The sequence below is a fragment of the Anthonomus grandis genome, chromosome 1 (genome assembly GCF_022605725.1).
Source record: "Anthonomus grandis grandis chromosome 1, icAntGran1.3, whole genome shotgun sequence".
Taxonomy (NCBI): Eukaryota; Metazoa; Arthropoda; class Insecta; order Coleoptera; family Curculionidae; genus Anthonomus; species Anthonomus grandis.
In genome coordinates this window covers 38,823,270-38,844,209 of record NC_065546.1, presented here as the reverse complement: position 1 = coordinate 38,844,209, position 20,940 = coordinate 38,823,270, and the positions used below count along the sequence as shown (strand labels likewise).

The 20,940-nt window shown below is 32.4% G+C and overlaps 1 protein-coding gene across 3 annotated transcripts in view; it reads right to left on the bottom strand.

The window, feature by feature from the left end:
• Positions 1–20,940, bottom strand: part of LOC126745874 (serine-rich adhesin for platelets-like) — a 200,526-nt gene that overhangs the window by 145,013 nt on the left and 34,573 nt on the right. Inside the window, exon 1 of one of the 3 annotated variants that reach the window (XM_050453931.1) lies at positions 18,464–18,529. The exons of the other annotated variants lie outside the window; for them this stretch is intronic. The gene's annotated coding sequence lies outside the window, so the exon portion shown is untranslated. Of the gene's footprint in view, positions 1–18,463; positions 18,530–20,940 lie in introns of those variants that run through there. 3 annotated transcript variants of the gene reach the window in all.

Below are 20,940 nucleotides of genomic sequence, written 5' to 3'. Positions count from 1 at the left end.
GCAGGGATACAATATACACTGATTTCTCCAAGGCGTTCGACATCGTATCGGACTGTTGCATAAACTAAAAATATTATCGATAAGCCTTTATCGCTTTGGATCAAAAGTTACTTGTCTAATCGTAGACTCATTGTTGAAATTAGTACTTTTACGGATTTGTATCATCAAACCCTGATGATTCTGACCAATTACAATAACTTGGTAGTTTGATGAGAATGAAATAGTTTGGAACTTAATCCAGCTAAATATAAAATTATTACTTCGTTTTGTTTCAGAAGCTATTGATGTTAACAACATGATCATCTTAAAGGCACTTCTTTTTTAAAGATTTGGGTGTCACTCTTGTTACAGGTTTACAGTTTTCACATCACTTAGAAAACGTTATCAATAAGAGTTTTCAGATGCTTGGTTTTATTATGTGTGTTCAACAAATACTTCTGCTTTAAAAACACTCTACTCTTCTTATCCGTCCTCACTTGAAATATGGTCTCCTTTCTATGTGATACATATTGATGCTCTTGAACTTGTTCAACAGATTTTTTTAAATAAAAAGCATATAAACTGAATGTCTTGGATAATTACAATGATGCGGATATTCTTAACATGCCAAATATTGCCTCTATCACTACCCGCCATAAAAGGAGGGATCTTATTACTTTTACAATATTCTACAAAGAACTACAAAATTCTATAAAAATTTTTGCAGAGGCACTACTATCTCTGGATTAAAAAATAGTGATAAATAGAAAATAAATAAACAAAAAAGGTTTGCGGATGATACAGTGATTAAAGCAAGTTTCGCAGAAGAATTTAAAAGTCTATCAAATAAAACCACTACATTTTGTATGGATTAAAAATAAACATAAAAAAGACTAAAAAAAAACAAAGACCCCAAACATAAATTTATTTATAGACATGTAGGAAGAATTTAAAAATACAAATACCTGGGTACTTGAATTATAAAAAAGGGGCCAAATAACAGAAATAAGAACTAGAATAGAAACAGTCAGAAATGCAATTGAAAAATGGAAAACTTTTTTTTTTGAGACCTCACAATAGAACTGAAGAGTCAGAACGTTAAGAAAGAAAAATATTTTCATGTTCTTTAGATATATACTTTTGCTGCTTAAAATTAATAGAAATAATATGTTTTTTCTATTAAATTGAAGAAAAAAAAATATTGTTATGAAAAAAAAACGTAAATAGGTTATGTAGAGTACAATGCCTTTAGTTTTTCTAGTGTCTAGTTGGTAGTTCATCTTATTTGAGATCCTTATTTGGTTCCTAAATTAGGTTATTTAGGTTATTTTATTGTTATTCCTGATCAATTTTCTAGAATTTGACTAGCAGTATTTTTTTTAAATGATTGGCTAAAATAATGTAGAAAACTCAAATAATGTAGAAAAGATTTTCGAATTGTTGTATGGGTCTTATTTAACCGCGTTTCGTGATTTTAATCAGTTTTATTGTTTACTTTAAAAACCATTAAATGGCAGGCAACATGAGTCTGGAATAAGTGTGTTCCAGAAAGAAGTGTGGTCCTGGATTACGTTACAACTAATTTTAAAAAGTAAGGAAGGATATTTTAGTGAAGACCTTTAACAAGAGGTTAGGCCAAGATGGAGACCGAGAATTTAACGGAACTGTTATTAAAGAAGTTTCACGAGCAGAAAGCAGAACTAGAGAAACGAGACCGCAAACAACGAAAAGAATAAGAAAAACGATATAGTAAAAAAAAAGAAAAAATAAAGAAAACGAAATAAGAAACAGAACAATTTATTAAAGAGAGTTAAATCTGCCCTGAAGAAAGAAAATAAAGGCCTGATTAAGACCATGAAAGAAGACTTGAAGCAGGACGCACGAGACAGAAAACAAAAGGAACGTTATAACTTAGAGAAGATATGAAGCTTAATTAGACACAATCGAAGTCACAAAAAATCAATTCAAGCAAAGAACCAAAGAGTACCTGTCAAAGGAAATCACTGGGATAACGAAGAAAAAGCAACCAATCTTAAGCTATGGCTGAGAGGGGAAGCTATAGAAATACTAAGAATGATGCCTTATTCTGAGAATCAGCTTAATTTCGACATGCTGATACGTACCTTAGAGATAAGAAACGGTAAAGCATACCTACAACAGGTATACCAGGCCCAACTGAAATCTAGAAGGCAACAACCCGAGGAAGATCTTCAACAGTTTGAGGCCGATGTTGCTCGATCAATAAATCTGGCTTATCTTCTATTGGAATTGTAATAACGAGAAGCACCTAGCATTTGACAAATCCAAGGAACCAGGAAAACTTTCTGAGTACTACCAAGCCCCACGAATTAATCGAACCCAGCCACTGGTGCATAATACCTATGTTATACCTATGGTACTATGCACCAGTGGCTGGGTGCCACCAAGCAACAAAAAAAAATTAAAGTGGCAGTCATATTCTGAAAAGAACTTGGTACCTAGTACCCAAAATAATATGCAGCTATGAATGTGAAATGGTGCTCGATACAGAATCAAGTCATACCATCGTGAAGCCAAGCCATCGTAGCTCACTGTACAATTTCACCATCACCAAATTGAATCCTGAAATCAACAGATGGAAAAAGGATCTCGATTACTCGACTACATGCAGCTAAAGTCACCATTGGCTTAATAGCATTCTAACAGTCAGTACTAGTGGCAGAAATGAAGGATGATATCATATTAGGATCATTTTATTACGAATACCCCGTAGTTTAAAATAGATGTATATAATGGATGCCATTTAAGCAGACCTATTCATCTATGATTGCAAAAGAGACCAGAGTATTGAATTGCGATGTCTGGTTGAAGGAAATCATTAATCTTGCACGATAATGACCTGTATAACATCAAATCAACAGTGCTGCGATAAAACAAGAACTTTGAAGGACTCTGAAAGCTAAACAAGATGAAGTTTCCTTAATGCTTTAAGAAATGAGAACACAGGGAGCTATAGAACTATCCGAGAGTCCTCGGACATCTAGTTGAACTGGTAAAGAAAAAGGACGAATCTGCCAGATTTTGTATGGACTATCGGCGACTAAATGATATCACAAAGAAGAACAATTAGACATGCTATCAGGTTCACAACGCTGGATCTCTTCAGTGGATACTAGCAGGTAAAAAATGCAGCCATAAGAGAAAAAAACTGCATTCTCGACTAGAGCAGTACTCTTTATGTTCAAGTAATCATTGAAAGGCTAATGGAAACCAAGTTATGTAAAATCAAGAAATCATTAGTTTATATCAATGATCTCATAATGCTGGAAAAGATATGCTAAGATCAGTCACTGTGTTCCAGAATGAGTGTGTTCTCGAATTACGTTACAATATTTTCATTCTGTTTTTCAGAAATCAGACACTTGTAGGACAACTGCCTGGAATTCATAAAAAAAACATGCTTTCTTCTAATCAAATGAGAAAAAAAATGTTTTATTGTTGTTATCAAAAAATAAATGCGTAAGTTGCTGCCCTATTGCCTAGAATCAATAAAATTATGTTCGTTATTCAAACAACTAAAGAAATCGAAAAAAATTCAGTATGTTTCTTGAAAATCAAACATTTTATTTTAGTAAACTGCCTGGAATTCATTAAAAATAATATTAGATATCAGAACATACTTTATTGCTCAACTGCCTAAAATTAATAAAATTATATTATCTTTCCAAGAGTTGAAGATAGAAAAATAATATTGAGTATGTTCGTTAGAATCGTTGGAAATCAGGCACTTAATTTGTAGGTCATTGTCTTTTCAGGTAGCTAAAGACAAAGAAAAAGATTAATATTCAATATGTTGGAAATCAGGTACACTACTCTGGTGGAATTCGTAAAAATATATTTTCTACTACACAGAAAAAACAGATTATATTTTCATTATTAATTTCTTTAGATATTATTAAGTTCTTTAGAACGTAATTTGTTGCTGAATTGCCTGAAATTAATAAAATTATGTTTCTTTTCAAGCAGCCAAGGAAAGAGAAAATATACCCGATATGTTCTTCAGATATTAGGCTTTTCCCTCAGAGGCAAATTGGCTTATTTTAAATTGTTATATGGTCATTTCGTTTGCATTCACCAGTAATTTTAATTATTTATTTATAAGCTATTAAGGCTTACAATATCAATTATTCATGCCACATTTACGAGCCTTTCTTGCCAATTTAATTCAATAAATTCTATGCATTTTGAAAAATCATTCAAACAATTATTGTAAATTGATTTAAAAATGGGAAATTTCTCTGTTATATCTAAGAAATTGTCGTAACGCTTCAACGATTATGGTAGTTCGTAATGTTGCGGAACTAGGTGCTGCAATTCTGCATGTCCGGTTGCACTTTAAAAAAATAACATAACAATAGAATATTATATGTAATTTATTAAATAATTGGTGTTATTCTGCCGCTGACCTTGGCCTTCAATTTAAAATACAGATGAAATTATGGCGAGGGCAAAAAGGGGGACTTCATGTAATCTGATGAGAAAATAGAAGTTTTTTTTTTAATTTTCACATTATATGATCCCAGTTATTACGTCAAAAATGTCATATTACGTTTGTTAATGTAATTGTTTTATAGAATAACCCCTAGCAGCCGAATAACCGTCTAATATTACACACAGAAATAGATTTTCCAAGTAATCCACCTGATTTCAATGAATACCAAAATTAGCTCTTATTGATTTACCTGCTAACCTTTAAGAAAAACCTTCACCAACCGTACACAGTTACAATGATTGTAAATAAACCATTTATACAACACGTTTTACAAATTTAACCTGAGGCTCGGTTAATATTTGTTTTATTTCGCGCAAATGCCGAATTGCGTTGGAATTGCAGAAACCTAAAAGCATTAGATTACACACTAGATTTATAGTTTATTATGTTTTTTGGTGGCAAATTTATATTGCGCATTATAAATGCCTGTTTTACTATTTTAGCCTGTAGCAAAGGTCAATCAATAAATGTTTTATAAGAGTATTTTCATCGTTTTATACCCATTTTGAAAGACGAAATAAAAGTTACGACCTCAGGAACTCTATTATCGTGCCTAGAGCATTACATTGATCAATTAAATGAAATTTAGTTTGTCTGAAAAAAATTAGTCTTCTTTTTGATTTTTAAGCAGTTCTTATTGCCTTGTTTTCTGTTTTCTCCACAATTAATTATAACGTCTCCTTTTAATGCTTCTTACATGATTTTAATTTGTTGCGCTCCTTCGATTCATTTTTCCTTGTTCTTCTTTTGGTTTGTCAAATTTCACTAATAGGGAATTGTCTTGCGGTAGAGGAAAACAATAATATTCAGACTATTTTAGACGTGATTCAAAGGCAAAAATAGAAAATACAATTTTAAGATATTTCGTATAGTTAAAGGAATAAAAAGCGTTAGAATTAATAGGCCTGATAAGATACTCACATTTTCAACTGCTTGACTTCAATAAAATAAGATTCTTGCATTGTTATATTTTAGGAGTCAAAATATTAGTTTTTCTTCCAAGTAGTTAAAAAAGAAAAAAACAATATTTTTTTTCTTTCCATTAAAAAAAAAAATATAGAAACTTAAATACAATTTTTTGATCAACTGTCTGGAATCATAAAATAATGTGTCCCTTACAAGCAATTGAAAAATGAAAAAGATTCTCAATTTATTTTTTAAATATCGGGCACTTAAACATAATTTGTATGTATACGGCCTAGTATATAAAAATTATGTTTTCTTTTCAGGCAGTTAAATAAAATGAAAATACACTCGTTACGTTCTTTGAATAATACATATTTAAACATATTTTCTTGCTCAATTCTTGGACTTAATTGAAATTATGTTTGTTTTCCAGCAGTTAAAAGAAAATATATTTTTATTATGTTCTTTGGATATCAAGCACCTAAATATAATTTCTTGCTCAACTGCCTGGGATAGTAATAACGAGGTGACCAAAGATAGAATAGATTATGACAGAGCGCAGATACTTGAGGTCCTAAACACTCTTAACTTGCCTGAAATAACTGACTTCAAAGTCTCTCGAGTTGGAAAAAAGGGTGAAAGGTCTAGGCCAATCAAAGTTATATTTGCTGAACCTGGATCTGCTCTTGCTTGCCTAAAACGCAAACTGAGGCTTTATACCACAACTGTACGCATTAAACCTGATCTGACCCCAACTCAACTAGCCCATTTAAAGCAATTATACTTAGAACTAAATGAGAGAAAGGCCAATGGTGAGAATAATATCGGCATTAAATATAAAAATGGTAATCCGTTTATCACCAAGATTAGCTCCTCTTCAAGTGATGGTCAGTCAAAAAACGGAGTTTAAACCCCCTGAAAATATATTATTAGAATGTTGGTGGTATGAAAACGAAGATCTCAGATTTTAAACAAGCTGTGGCCCTGACTGTATATGATGTTATTATTTTAACTGAAAGCTGGCTTTCGATCAATATAAATAATAATAATAATAATAATAATAATACATCGTTTATTTGCCCAATTTACAATCAAATATTATATCTTAACTAGATACAAAGATAATAAATATCATATGCTTTAAAATTAAAAAAACATCTTAACCATAATATAGGCAAAAAGGAGGCTAAAGGCAATTTAAAAAAGATTCGTGTTTAACCTCCTTCATTAAATAAGTTATAATTTCTTTTCTGTTTCTTTTGTTGCATCCAAAATAAATTACTAGGTATCCCCCAACAAGTGCCAAACATCCAATAAGCTTTAACATACCCAATACATACATATTTAATAAACGCGACGATCGCCAGATATACCCATTTTACCGCAATAAATATTTTTTGTATTTATGTTTAAATACGCTTGTTGATACATTTTTAAAGTCCTCCGGAATCTGGTTGTAAATTAAATAAATATTATAAGAAAATGACCGCTGATAAAACATAGTGGTATGCAAAGGCGGAGAAATTAGACCTCTATGCCGGAGATTCAAAGAATGTACGTCAGTTCTATAGCGTATTTTATTTAATAGATACGAGGGGCGATTTAAAGTTATTACTTGGTGAAATACAGTAGCAGCATGCAGATTTCTACGATCCTCCATAGAAAGCCATTTGGTTTGTCGTAGCATGTAACTTACAGGATGTCCACGACGAATGCCGTAAATTAATCGCAGGCATGACTTTTGCACTCGCTGAATTCGACCTTTGTCGATAGAGTCTAAGCATGGACCATATACGACGTCGGCAAAATTAAAATGACTCAAAACCAGAGCGTCGCATAAAGTAATTTTTTGAGATGTTGAAAGCAGGTGTCTATGCGGAAACAGTTGTTTTAAATTAGAATAAGCAGATTGAATGCACTTACTTATATGCTGTTTATACCTCATATTGGTGTCAATGTGAAGTCCCAAATTGCGGGAACAAGTAGAATGCAAAAGCTTGTTTGAGGAAGCTTCCAAAGCCATACTCTGATGCAATACTTCGCGATTTTTGCCGAAAATCAAGAAGGTAGATTTAGACGCGTTTATTTGCAGATTGTGTTTTTCTGAAAAATCTATTAAGGCTTTTAGATCATCGTTTATTTTCTTGGCAGCTATTTCTTTACTTTCAGGAAAAAAAGAAAAGTAGAGTTGCGTGTCATCAGCATATAAATGAGCACTGCAATATTTTAAACAACTGGTGAGATTACTAGTATAAATACAAAATAAAACAGGTCCCAATATGGAACCTTGTGGAACTCCACATAACTGAAATGCAGTAGATGAAATGCCCTTATTCGTTTCAACGTATTGATTTCTATCGGTTAAATAACTTTTAATAATATCAATTGCGTCAGAGTCAAACCCATTATAGCCTAAGATCGCGTAGAGTAATGTATGATTGATACGATCAAACGCTTTGCTGTAGTCGATAAGTACTAAAGCAGTGGCCTTACCCTGATCAGTAGCTTCAATAATATCATCTGTGATCTTTAAAAGTGCCGTGGTACAGCTATGACCCGATCTAAACCCTGACTGAAATGCCGGTAAAATATTATATTTATCTAGGTACTCCCTAATTTGGACATTTAATATCTTTTCCATGACTTTAGAAAGAACTCCGAAATCAACATCAGAGGCTATTCAACATATAGAAAAGATAGGTGTGTGCTGACAAGTGAAAAGCAGTATGGTGGAGGAGTCGTGATGTTTATCAGGAGCTCACTTTGTCCCAGGCTAGTGAGGACTGATTTTGAATCTATTGAACATTTGTTTGTTTGTTGCAATTATGGAGGTACCCAACTTATTTTTGCAGGAGTTTATATCCCTCCTAATTCTGGCCTTGATGTTTATCAACACCACTGTGATGCTATAGAGCAAATTTGTTACAATAATCCATCATCCAAATTAATTCTGTGTGGAGACTACAACCTGCCACATGTCACATGGGGCAGCCATGAAGATCGATTAACTGCAATTGGTCAGCCTGTAAGCCATGCAACCTGTTTAGTAGAGTCCTTTACATTTTTAGATCTTAAGCAATTAATTTCTGTTCCTAATGGACGTAATGTTTACTTAGATTTAGTTTTCAGTCATTTTAAAGAAACCAGTTTTATGCGAGCTATTGATTATCTGTTGCCTGAGAGTATGCACCATATTCCTTATGTTGGTGAGATAGCTGTTATGCATCCCCCTCAATTGAAAGTAGAGCATACTTACCTTGATTTCAAAAATGCCAATTATATTGGATTTAACAGCTTTCTTTCCAGTATACAATGGGGTAGTCTTTTTCAGGATAAATGTATTCAACTCTGTAGTGACACTTTTTATGAAATCATTAATCTGGGTCTAGCTATGCTTGTTCCAACTAAAGTGTACAGAAGCTCCAATTTTCCTTCTTACTTTACCTCTGAATTGAGGACAAAAATAATATTGAAAAAGCAAGCACACCAACAATATAGAATAAGCGACTACCAGAAGGATTTTCAATTATTTGCTGCAATGTGGTCTGAATGAAGCAATATTACTGATAACCCTAAAAAGTTCTGGTCATTTGTTAACCAGCAAAGAAAATCTCACAATCTACCTACCTGTATGTTTTATAATAACAAAAGTGCAGATAATAGTAAAGATATAGCTGATTTATTCGCTAATTTTTTTTCTAATGTTTATTGCAACAGTAATGTAAGAACTCCCAATTTTAGTTTAGAGAATAGGCTTGATTTTTCTATTTGTGATATTGGCTTGTCTGAGGTATTTGATAAACTCTCTAAATTACCTAATAAACTTTCCTGTGGACCTGATAAGATACCTGAGTACATGTTAAGCATACTTAAATATAGTATATCACTTCCTTTGTTTTTGTTGTTTAATAGATCTATATCAGAGGGTGAGCTTCCAAATATATGGAAATTAAGCTATATAATCCCTGTGTATAAGTCTGATGAGAGGGATTGCATTGAGAACTATAGAAGCATCTCAAGGCAGTCTGCTGTTCCCAAGATTTTGGATGATATTATTTGTGATCAGCTTAGGTGGGCGTGCAAGGGGGTGTTTGATGAGAGGCAGCATGAGTTCGTTAGTGGTAGATCTACCTCTACTAATCTTGTTTTATATGAGGTTGCCTTGCTGGAGGCCTTCGAGAATGGTTATCAAGTGGATTTAATTTATACTGACTTCTCGAAGGCCTTCGACAATCATGAGTTATTACTAGCAAAACTTAGTTCCCTTGGCTTTAGTGAAAGATCCCTAAGGTGGTTTAGAAGCATACTGCTGGGTCGTGAGCAGCGTGTTAGGATTGGAGATTCTGAATCTGGAAGTATCTTGGTGACTTCTGGAGTTCCTTAAGGGGGACACTGTTCCCCATTACTTTTTGATTTATTTCTGACTGACCTTGTAAAGTGTTTAACTGACTGTGATTACTTAGCATATGCAGATGATTTGAAACTTTTCCGTGTTATTAAGTCACAGCGGGACTCTGATATCTTACAACACAATCTTACTTCTTTTGTAAAGTGGGCTAATATGAATGATCTCTCTTTAAATATAAATAAGTGCTACTCAATTGGATTCTCTAGACTTAAAAATAAAATTAATAATATATACACTATTGATGACATAGTACTTAGTTCTGTTGACTCAATAAAGGATTTAGGAGTAGTCTTTGATACTCAGCTCAAATTTGGGGAACACTGTGATCTTGTGGAGGGGAAGGCCTCTCAGATGTTAGGTTTTGTTTTACAAACTTGTCGTGACATGTCTATATCTACTTTGAAGATACTTTATTGTTCATTAGTTAGAAGTCATTTAGAGTATGCCTCGATCATTTGGTCTCCTTTTTATAATTGTCACAAAATGCAACTTGAAAGAATCGAAAAGAGGTTTACCCGGTACTGTTCCTACAAGTTGAATATGCAGGATAACCTACTTGACATGGAGGCAATATTGGGACTTCAATCGTTGGAATCTAGAAGGATTTAAAGTGACCTCAGCTTTATGTATAAGGTTATTTATGGGCTTATTGATTGCCCTGCTCTCATCAACAGCTTTAATTTAAAGATCCCTGCACGCACCCTAAGGAGACATGAACTGTTTGCTTTACCAATCTGTCACTCCAACTATTTTCTTCTCCAATCTGTCGTAGTCTTGCCTATTTAAACTCTCACCCTGAACTTGATCCATTTGCAAGCTCACTCTCTGGATTTATTGGTCAACTGGGTCAAATATTTTAATTTATTGTTTTCTTATTGTGTTTATTTCTTGTGTATATGTTTTGAAGACTGTCTAATTATGTTGGTGATAGTACTTTTATTATGTTAACTATACATCGTTTACTTTATTTAATATTGTAACCAAATCTTTTGTAAAATGGGGTTTCCCGTATGTTGATTGAATAAATAAATAAATAGATAAACAAAATTTATTATTTTTCATGACAGATTTACAAAAAATATAAACGGAAAATAATAATAGAACATGAAATATAAAAGGCCGTGTCAATGCAGCCTTTAGGCGATGCCAGAAACTGTTTAGACCTGATTAAAATACCTATTAACAAATATAAGAACGACGCTTTAAAGTGAAAAAAAAACTTATATAAAAATGTTATATAATGTAAATAATAAATACAAGCAGCATGAAACAAGCACAACAACACATATTTAATGCATTAAAGGTAAAGGAGCGGAAAAGGGGAGGAAAAGGAGTGGAAGGAAAGCATGCAATTTGCACTTCTTGAATTCTACGAGAGTCGACTTAATCTAAGCATGGTCCATACACGGTATCACCATGAATAAGGCCTAAGGATTTCGAAGTGTTAGTTAATAAAGGGTGTTTTTTTTAGAGGCGGAGAACTTGCATTTGGCAACACTGTTTTTTATGACAGCCGACCTGATAGTTCTGGGTTATTTTTAAATTAGTTTGGTTAGGCAATTCATCATGAACAGACTCACGCCGGAGCAACGTTTCAAAATTGTTAAAATTTATTTTGAAAGACATAGTTCTACTCGAGAAACATATCGGGCATTACATGAGTTTTATGGTGCTCATAATCGTCCTTCAGGGAGATTAATTCGAGAAACTGTTGATCGTTTTTGCAATACTTTTACTCTAGTCGACAATATGCATCCCGTAAGACGCCATACAGTGCGCATGCAACAAGCGATAGCTGCTGTGCAGCATAGTGTTGATAATGATCCAAATTTGACACATTTGGATTCGTCGTCGTTCTCAACAAGTGAACTTATGTCCATCCACTTTATGGAAAATTTTGCGCAAAGATCTCGGATTGCGAGCATTTAAAGTTAACTTTTCCAGGAGTTGAAACCCCAGGATCATCTTTTGCTCCATACATTAGCTGAATGGGCGGAAGGAAAGATTGCTGTCGATCCAAGATTTCATATGAAAATTTTGTTCAGTGATGAAACACACTTTTGGTTAAATGGGTATGCAATCAGGCAGAATTGCCGAATTTGGGGGGATGAGAATCCACGAGCTATTGGCGAAAAACCGTTACATCCAGAAAAACTAACCGTTTGGTGCGCTTTATGGGCCGGTGGCATCATTGGTCCTGATGTCTTCAGAAATGTTGATGGTCAGAACGTTACAGTAAACGGTGAGCGATACAGAAACATGATAACCAACTTTTTTGTGCCTCAATTGGAAGCCGTTGTTGGCGTTGCAGAAATGTAATTTCAGCAGGACGGTGCCACGTGCCATACAGCGTGCCAAACAATTAATTTACTGCAAGAGATATTCGAGCAACGAATAATTTCAAGGAATGGACCTGTAAACTGGCCAGCTCATTCGTGCGACTTGACGCCATTAGATTATTTTCTTTAAGTCGCATGTCTACGCTGATAAACCCGAAACACTTGAGCACTTGGAAGCCAACATACGACGCGTGATTGCCTAAATACAGCCTGCAGTACTGGAAAGAGTGTGTGAAAATTGGATCTCTAGATTACGCCACGTACGCGCCAGCCGTGGGAGTCACAGGCCCGAAATTATATTCAAATATTAATGCCAAAAAAATTCTTTAATATAAAAGCAAATTCGTTCATATTTAATATAAACATTAAAATATTTTGTGTTTAATTTCAATTTAAAGTTCTCCGCCTCTAAAAAAAACACCCTTTATAATAGGGGTGTCATTTATTTTCATTTCGAGTGTCTAGCTTATTCTGGATATGTGGCTTTTATATCCTCCAAATAAGGTAACTGGCGATTTTAAAAGGTTTATTTTTAAGTGATGTTCTTGGAAAACTAAATAAAATTTTTCAGATCGGTATTAATATTTTGATTTGCAGATGTTATATTATTAGCGTTCAAGTGAAAATAAAGCTAATTATCGTGGCCGTACAAACGGTAATTACAAATTTTTTTAAATCGGCAAGTATAAATCGTATAAAGAAGTGATCCTAATATACTTCCTTGCGGGACACCCCTAAACAGAGGTGTAGTACTAGATTTGGAACTTTCCAAAACGGTTTGCTGTTGGCGATTACTCAAAAAAAAAATTTAACTGCATAATTAGAAAAGACTATATGATGCAAGAAAGACAACAGAATTTCACGATTTATGAGGTCAAAAGCCTTTGTATAGTCTAGCAAAACAAGAGCACTAAATTTATTCTCATCTTAAGTTTGACAGATATCATCAGTTAAATTGCTGTAGCACAGCTATATACTTTTCGAAAGCCTGACTGCCTTAACGCAAAATCTTCTTTTCATTTAAAAAAAAACACGAACTTCTATAGCTATAATTTTTTCTAACACTTTAGAAAATGTTGGAAGAATGCTTATTGAGCGCAGATCTTTGAATTTCTTAGTTTGCGATATTTTAGGCAAAGGTGTGCCGAAAGCATGCTTCCACATATCTTGAAAATATGATTCAGTTCATACATTCGTTTATTATATGAAGTAAAAAACCAATCATAAATGGACAACAAAATGGAATCATTGTAATATTAAGGTAGTGGCATCCGTATGTTTTGATTTTTATGGATAAAATAATTTCCCTTAACTCTTCTTTTTTCACCACTCTCAAACTAAAAATACTTTTTAATAAAAGTCAAGTAGATTTTGATCTGGTTGTTAAGGATTAGTGCCAATCGATGAAAAAAGTTATTTATTTCGTTAATATTAGACACATGTTTTGAAATACATCTTTGCTTATTTTGTGTAGTAATAATTTTTTATGTCAGCCCATGTTTGCTTACAAGATAAATTAGCGTTAAATTTAGTTCTTAAAAAAGCCTTTTTTTTATTTTGCGAAGAGCTGCTCTTGTAAGATTTTGTAATTATTTGTAATATGTATAGGGTGTTCTAAATTCGAGGGTGACCATCGAAATCTCGGAAACCGTAAAAGTTACAGGGTCGGTTAAATAGAGGCAAAGTTGCGCAATTTGAGGCTTAATAAAATGACGTTTAAAAAATTTTAAAATTCCGAATACTTTCGGAGTTATCCGAAAAAAACCGAAATTTGTCAAAATCGTTTTTACCTTCTACCGACTTTATTTAAAGATATATCGGAAAATTAAAAACAGTTTTTCATTGCCACTTCTTATGTATTACAACATGTCGCAAAAAAAAATTAGCAGATTAAAATGAGGTATCGCACTTGCATGTCCGATTACTCCTAGTACTTCCCCTAAGAACTCTATGACTGCAAGAGAGAAAGATATATATCAATGGAATTTCCAAATAAATTGATTTTATTTAAACTGAAGCTATAAACTACTCTGTATTTGATATAGTTTTTTTAAACTAATTCAATAAAAATGTATCGTTTCCTAACCTATTATTTTGATTTTTTAATCTTTATATAGTATGACAAAATGACATTAGCCAGTTGAACTTAATAAAATGAAACGATACACTTTCATTGAATTGGTTTAAAAAAAGCTATATCAAATACAGATTATTTTATAGCTTCAGTTTATATAAAATCAATTTATTTGGAAATCTCATTGATATATATTTCTCTCTTGTACTCATGGAGTTCTTATGGGAAGTACTAGAAGGAGTAATCGGACATGCATACCTCATTTTGAAGGCAATTAAAAATACTTCTTAAAAATTAGAAAATCCAATATAGTGTCCATAAGAAAAAGAAAGATGATGATGATCGAAAAAAAACGAAACGTCAGATTCATTTTTTTTTTGCGTCATGTTGTAATACATAAAAAGTGGCAATGAAAAAGTGTTTTTAGTTTTCCGATATCTCTTTAAATAAAGTCGGTAGAAGGCAAAAACCATTTTGAAAAATTTCGTTTTTTTTTTTTTTAATTTTAAAATTTTTTAAACGTCGTTTTATTAAGCTCCAAATTGCGCAAGTTTGCCTCCATTTAACCGACTCTGTAACTCTTACGGTTTCCGAGATTTCAATGGTCACCCTTGAATTTGGGACAACCTGTATAGTTATCTGATTTTTTTGTGCTAAGTTTTTTTAAGTGTTAAATTTTTTTAAAGCTTTGTCTTTTATATTTTGAAGATTTCTTCTATTTTCCGTAATCTAGGGAGCATGTTTATAGTGTCTATTTCGTTATTTTCGATACCTTAAAGGGAACGTGCCTATCAAAAAGTTGTTTTAGTTTAGTGTAAACAAATTTTACTTTGTCGTCTATATCATTCATACTGTAAATAGTATGCCAAGGTTTTTTATTCGAGATCCCTTTGAAAATTGTCAAGATTTATGTTATTGAAAGAACGAAAAGATAAGCACACTGGTCGTTGTTGTTAACTTGAAATTTAATTTTTAAATATATCGGAATATGGTCAGACAGGTAGACGTTTTGGACCCCAGCGTCTTCAATATACTTAATATAACGACAATAAGTATTATCGAAGTATTAGTAGGTTAGTGGATTATTTTTGAGCAAGATCAAAAGTATTTTTTTAAGTAATTATAAACATTTAGTGGAATCGATGAAGTTTAGACAATTTATATATTGAAGTCGCCAGTGCATATCATATTTTCACATACCGTATGTAGATTGGCTAAAACATTTTCTATGCGTGAAAAAAAACATCTCAATTACTATTTGGTGGCCTGTAGATATTTCTTATTATGACGTGATTATTGCCTGAAGTGACCTTTATTCAAATATATACAACAAAATCAAGCGTTACTGTACACAAAACTTGAAATTTAAAATTTGATTTTACGTAAAAAGCGACACCACCTCTCCCGAAGTTACACTCTTTCTGAGTGTAATTAGGTTTCAGTTACTGCTAAAATATCTACAAAAAAATCAAGAATATAGTCTTAAAAATTTTAGAAACTTGCCCGTAAAGATCGTATATTAGTATGGACATTTAAGGGAAGTAAAAGGTATTTAAAGAAGTTGATATGAATCAATCAAAATAAGAAAAAAGAAATTCAGTTAAAAGTAAAGAGATGCTCGCCTCACGACCGTTGCTGCCTAGAATACAACAAAGTAACTAATTTATTACAAATAAATACCGAAAATCGCAATAATATATTAAATAGAAAAAGTACTTACTATGTTCTTTGGATATTAGGTATTTGAATATCATTTCTTTATAATGATGTTCCTTGCAAGCAATTCAAGAAAAAGAAAATTGTATTTATTGTGTTGGGATACTAGATATTTACACATCATTTCTTGCTCAGTTGCGTGGCGTCATAAAGTACGGTTTTTCTTTCAGGCAGTTGATAAAAAAAATATCTTCTCAATATCTTTTTTTTTGGAAATTAGATATTTGGGTATAATCTCCTGGTCAACTGCCTGGAATCATAAAATAATGACAAAAAAAACAAGCAGTTAAAATAAAGCAGGAGAAAATATTTTAAACTTATTCTTTGGATAATAGGCACCTTAAACTACTGTAACGACACTCAACTACCTGTAATAATGAAACGATATGTTTCTTGCAACCACATGAAGAAAGAGAAACTGTTTTTAATTTATTCTTTGGACATCAGGCATCTTAAATATAATTTCTTGCTAAACGACCTGGAATCATAAAATGATACTTTTTGCAACCACTTAAAGAAACAGAACTATCCTCAATTAAATCTTTGAATATCAGATACCTTAAATATCATTTTTTGCTCAACTACGTGGAATCATAAAATTATGTTTCTTGTAACCACGAAGGAACATAGGAAGAGACAGAGAAAGAAACAGAACTATCCTTAATTAATTCTTTGGATATCAAGCACGATGAAGATAGTTTCTCGCAAGCAATTGACGAAAAGAAAATAATTCTCCATTTATTATTTGAATATCAGGCACCTTAAACCTAGTTTCTTGCTCAACCAGGTGGAATCATAAAATCACGTTTCTTGAAAGCAATTAGTGAAAAAAAATTATTCTCAATTTGATCTTTGGATATTACACATTTGAACATAATTTGTATTTTAAAATCCCTAGAATTAAAAAAAAAACTATATTTACTCTGCAAGCACCTGAAGAAAGAGAAAAAATATATTTTCATTATATTCTTTGAAAATTAGACACTTAAACATGATCTTTTGCTGAACTGCCTGGAATCATAAAATTATGTTTCTTGCAAGCCGTTGAATTGGAAAATTGAGTTGAAAAGAAAAAGGAAATACGCTCAAGTTACTCTTTGGATATTAGGCACCTTAAACATAATTTTTTATATATATAATTTTTTAAATATAACTTCTCGCTTAACTGCCTAGATTAATAAAACGATCTGTTTTATGTAATCCGTTTAAGAAAGAAAAACTATTCTCAATTCATTCTTTGGATTTCAGGCACCTTAAATATAATTTTTTGCTAAATGACCTGAAATCATAAAATGATATTTCTTGTAACCAGTTAGAGAAACAGAAACTATTCTCAATGTTTTCTTTGGATATCATGCACCTTAAACATAGTTTCCTGTTCAACTGCCTGAAATCATAAAATGATGATTTTTGCAAGCAGCTGAAGAAAGAAAATATATTTTTAATATATTGCTTAGATCTTAAGTATCTTAAATATCATTTCTTACTCAACTACCTGGAATAATTATTATTGATGTGTATCTTGCAAGCACTTGAAGAAAGAGAAACTATTTTCAGTTAATTTTTTTTATATTAGGCACGTTAAACATAATTTCTTTCTCAACTCTCTGGAATCAAAAAATGATGTATGATGTTCCTTGTAAGCAGTTAGAGAAAAAGAAATTATTCCCAGTTTATTCTTTGAATATCAGACATTTAAACATAAGTTGTTTTTTAAACTACCTAGATTTTAAAAAACAATGTTTACTCTACCAGCTCCTGAAGAAAGAGAAAGAAAATTCGACAGTTAATCATCATCTCTTGCTGAACTGCCTGGAATCATAAAATTATGTTTCTTACAAACCGTTGAAAAAAGAGAAACTATTCTCAGCTTCCCATTAGGCACGTTAACCTAATTTCATGCTCAACTATCTGGAGTCAAAAATGATACTTCTTGTAAGCAGTGAGCGAAAAAGAAATAATTCTCAATTTATTATTTGTATATCAAGCATTGGAATATAATTTGTTTTTTTAGTTAAAGACGACGAAAATATACGTATTGTGTTACTGTGATTATCTGGGATAAAAAAAATTGTTCTCTTTCCATCCAGTTAACTAAAGAGAAATGATTACATAATTTATAGCTTAACTGCAAAAAAAAAGAATTATATTTACTTCCAGATAGTTGAAGAAAAAGAAAACGTTTTTATTAGTTAAACACCTTTGACTTTCCAATCAATTAAAGAAAAAAAGGGTAATTTAATAGATCGTTCTCTATTTCGACTGCTTTCCAAGTAGTTTTACAATTATTTTGATATTAAATTCCCTGATGAAGTTTTTCAAAATGTCTTATTTTGAGTGGCTAAAGCCACTTTTTTGTTTACAAATCAATCAAACCAGATGCATTCAAAGCAATTTATTTTTAAAAGCTTAGCAAAGCGCTTCCAGCGTATGAGGCATCATCAGTGCTAACTGATTTTATATGCGTAAAAAACATTATAGTTAAACGTGAACGAATGGAATATACTCACTTGTCAGTTAAGCCCAGGAGTTTTTCATGGTGGCAAAGACAAGCACGTTAGTGTCCTTTGTGTTTTGTTTACATTTTATTGTAGTTCTTAGATGACGGGAAATAGGTTAACCTATAGTCAACTTCACTTTAAAATTAATGCTATGCGAACCTGTCAGAGTGGTAGTAGCGAGAGATCGATCTAGATGTCATTATCATATGATGTGCCGTAGTACAAGTTGGTGATAAATTGGTGACACAATTTAGACTACAACAGTTAATTTTTGTTCAAGTAAGGATTGTTCAAGTAAGGACAATTTGTCAATGCTTATAAAATTCTTTTAGTCGTGCAGTCTCTTATGTAATGGTAAGTAAGGTCTGTTGAGGTTTACTTGTATATTTAAACAAGAGGGATTTTTGATGAGCTCATTGGTGATATAAATATCTACAGCGAGTTAACATCACAGCTGTGTGGTGTTAGAGTCTGATGATGATGAGTGAAATCATTTAAATGTATAACTCTTGACAAAAAATTGGCATTTTCATTTGTAGAGAAAAGTCTTCCCAACCCGCTATACAATGTATTATAGCAACTCCACTTCAAGAATGGACTTCTACTTACAAATATCTTCAAGAATCTAGTCGTAACCTGTTGGAGAATTTTAGAATAAGACTTTGGACTGAAATTATGGTTATTAGATTTTATATGTTCACCAAATACAGAAGTGTCTACTTAAGTATTCCGAATAGTAATCCTCTAAATACCACTCTTTGATAATGTGTCAAGTTTATCCTTGGTATTGTGTGAACCCAAGTGGTTTTTAGTTTTATAAGAAATTTGTAATTCTGATTCGTGTGTAATGAAGCTATTGTTAATTTTCTTATATATATGAGAATGATTGAACGGTAGAGATCAGAATCTATCTTTTTACCATCAGGAAGATCTGTTTTTTTAAATTAGCTAATTTGATTTTTTTGATTAAACTAATAATTAGGTTGGAGTCATAGTTGTCATTATAAACAATTTGTTTAAGAATATTTATTTCGTTTTGAAAATTAGAATGAGATAGAGAAATATTTAAAAGACGCTGAATGTAATAATTAAAAGCAGCCATTTTGTATTGGTGAGGTTGGAAACATTTGAAATTATGTGTTTCTATTCGGGAGGGTTTTCGGCATATTGAAAATTCTAAAATATTTAGTTGTTTATGTATAGTTAAGTCTAAAAAATTCAAATTGTTATTTGTTTCTATTTCTAGTGTGAAAGAAATCTTAGGATTTATTTGGTTTAGCTTCTTTAACCTTTCAGGGGTCGCGCGCGGACTTTCGTTCCATTTTAAAATGTTTTTGGTTATTGACTAAAAGTTACTGCGCACCTCGAGCTGCGGTTCTCAGTACCTTAATGAAATAGCATTATTACTTATTAGTATACCGCTAAACATAGAGAAATGAATATTAAATAAACATACTTTTAATTACTCTATGCGCTAAACTCGGGAGCGTTCAGTTGTAGTGCGTTAGAGAGATATTTATATTTGCGGAGTATCAGTCCGCAGCGACTAGCGGCGTGTCGAAAATCGTTTTTAGTAAATGATTATTTAATTGCTAAAAGGTATGTAAATATTACCTATTTTCTATCTATTTACTAACAGTTTACTTTTGCTTAACGTTTAGAATGGCTTTGTATGAAAAGGAGCAAGACAGACTGGAAAAATTAATGCAGGAATGCTTGCAAAATGACTTTGAAGAAGAATTGCCTCTGGATGAATCTGATGATGAAGAAGAACGCGTCGTCGAAACAGAGATTTATGATCCTGATAGTGAACAGGATATTTCGGATACTGAAACTGAAGTAAATGAATACAATGAAGGTCCCTTTTTTATAGGCAAAGACAAGACCACAAAATGGCGAAAGCATTGTCCTTCAAAAACTGTCCGAACACCCGCCGAAAATTTGGTTACGCATTTGCCTGGTCCCAAAGACGATTTAAAAAATCAAAAATCCCCAATAAAAATATGGCAGCACTTTTTTTCTGAAGAGATAGTAAATACCATTGTCCAGTATACAAACCAGCATATTGAATCCGTCCGTGGCAATTATTCACGCGAAAGAGATGGTAAACCCCCAGATTATGTTGAATTGCTTGCTTTGATAGGTCTCCTTTATTTAGGTGGATTGTTAAAAACCAGTCATTTAAGTGCTGAAGATTTGTGGAAAACCGATGGCACTGGTGTTGAAATTTTTAGACTTACAATGTTCTTACAAAGATTTCGCTTTTTATTAAGACATTTACGTTTTGACCATATGGAGCCACGTGAAACTCGTAGAGCCATAGACAAGTTGGCGCCAATAAGGGCTGTTTTTGATAACTTCGTGCAAAAATGTAAATCTGGATTTACTCCATTTCACTATGTTACTGTGGATGAAAAACTAGAAGCCTTTCGCGGTCGGTGCAGTCTTCTCCAATACATACCAAGCAAACTGAATAAATATGGACT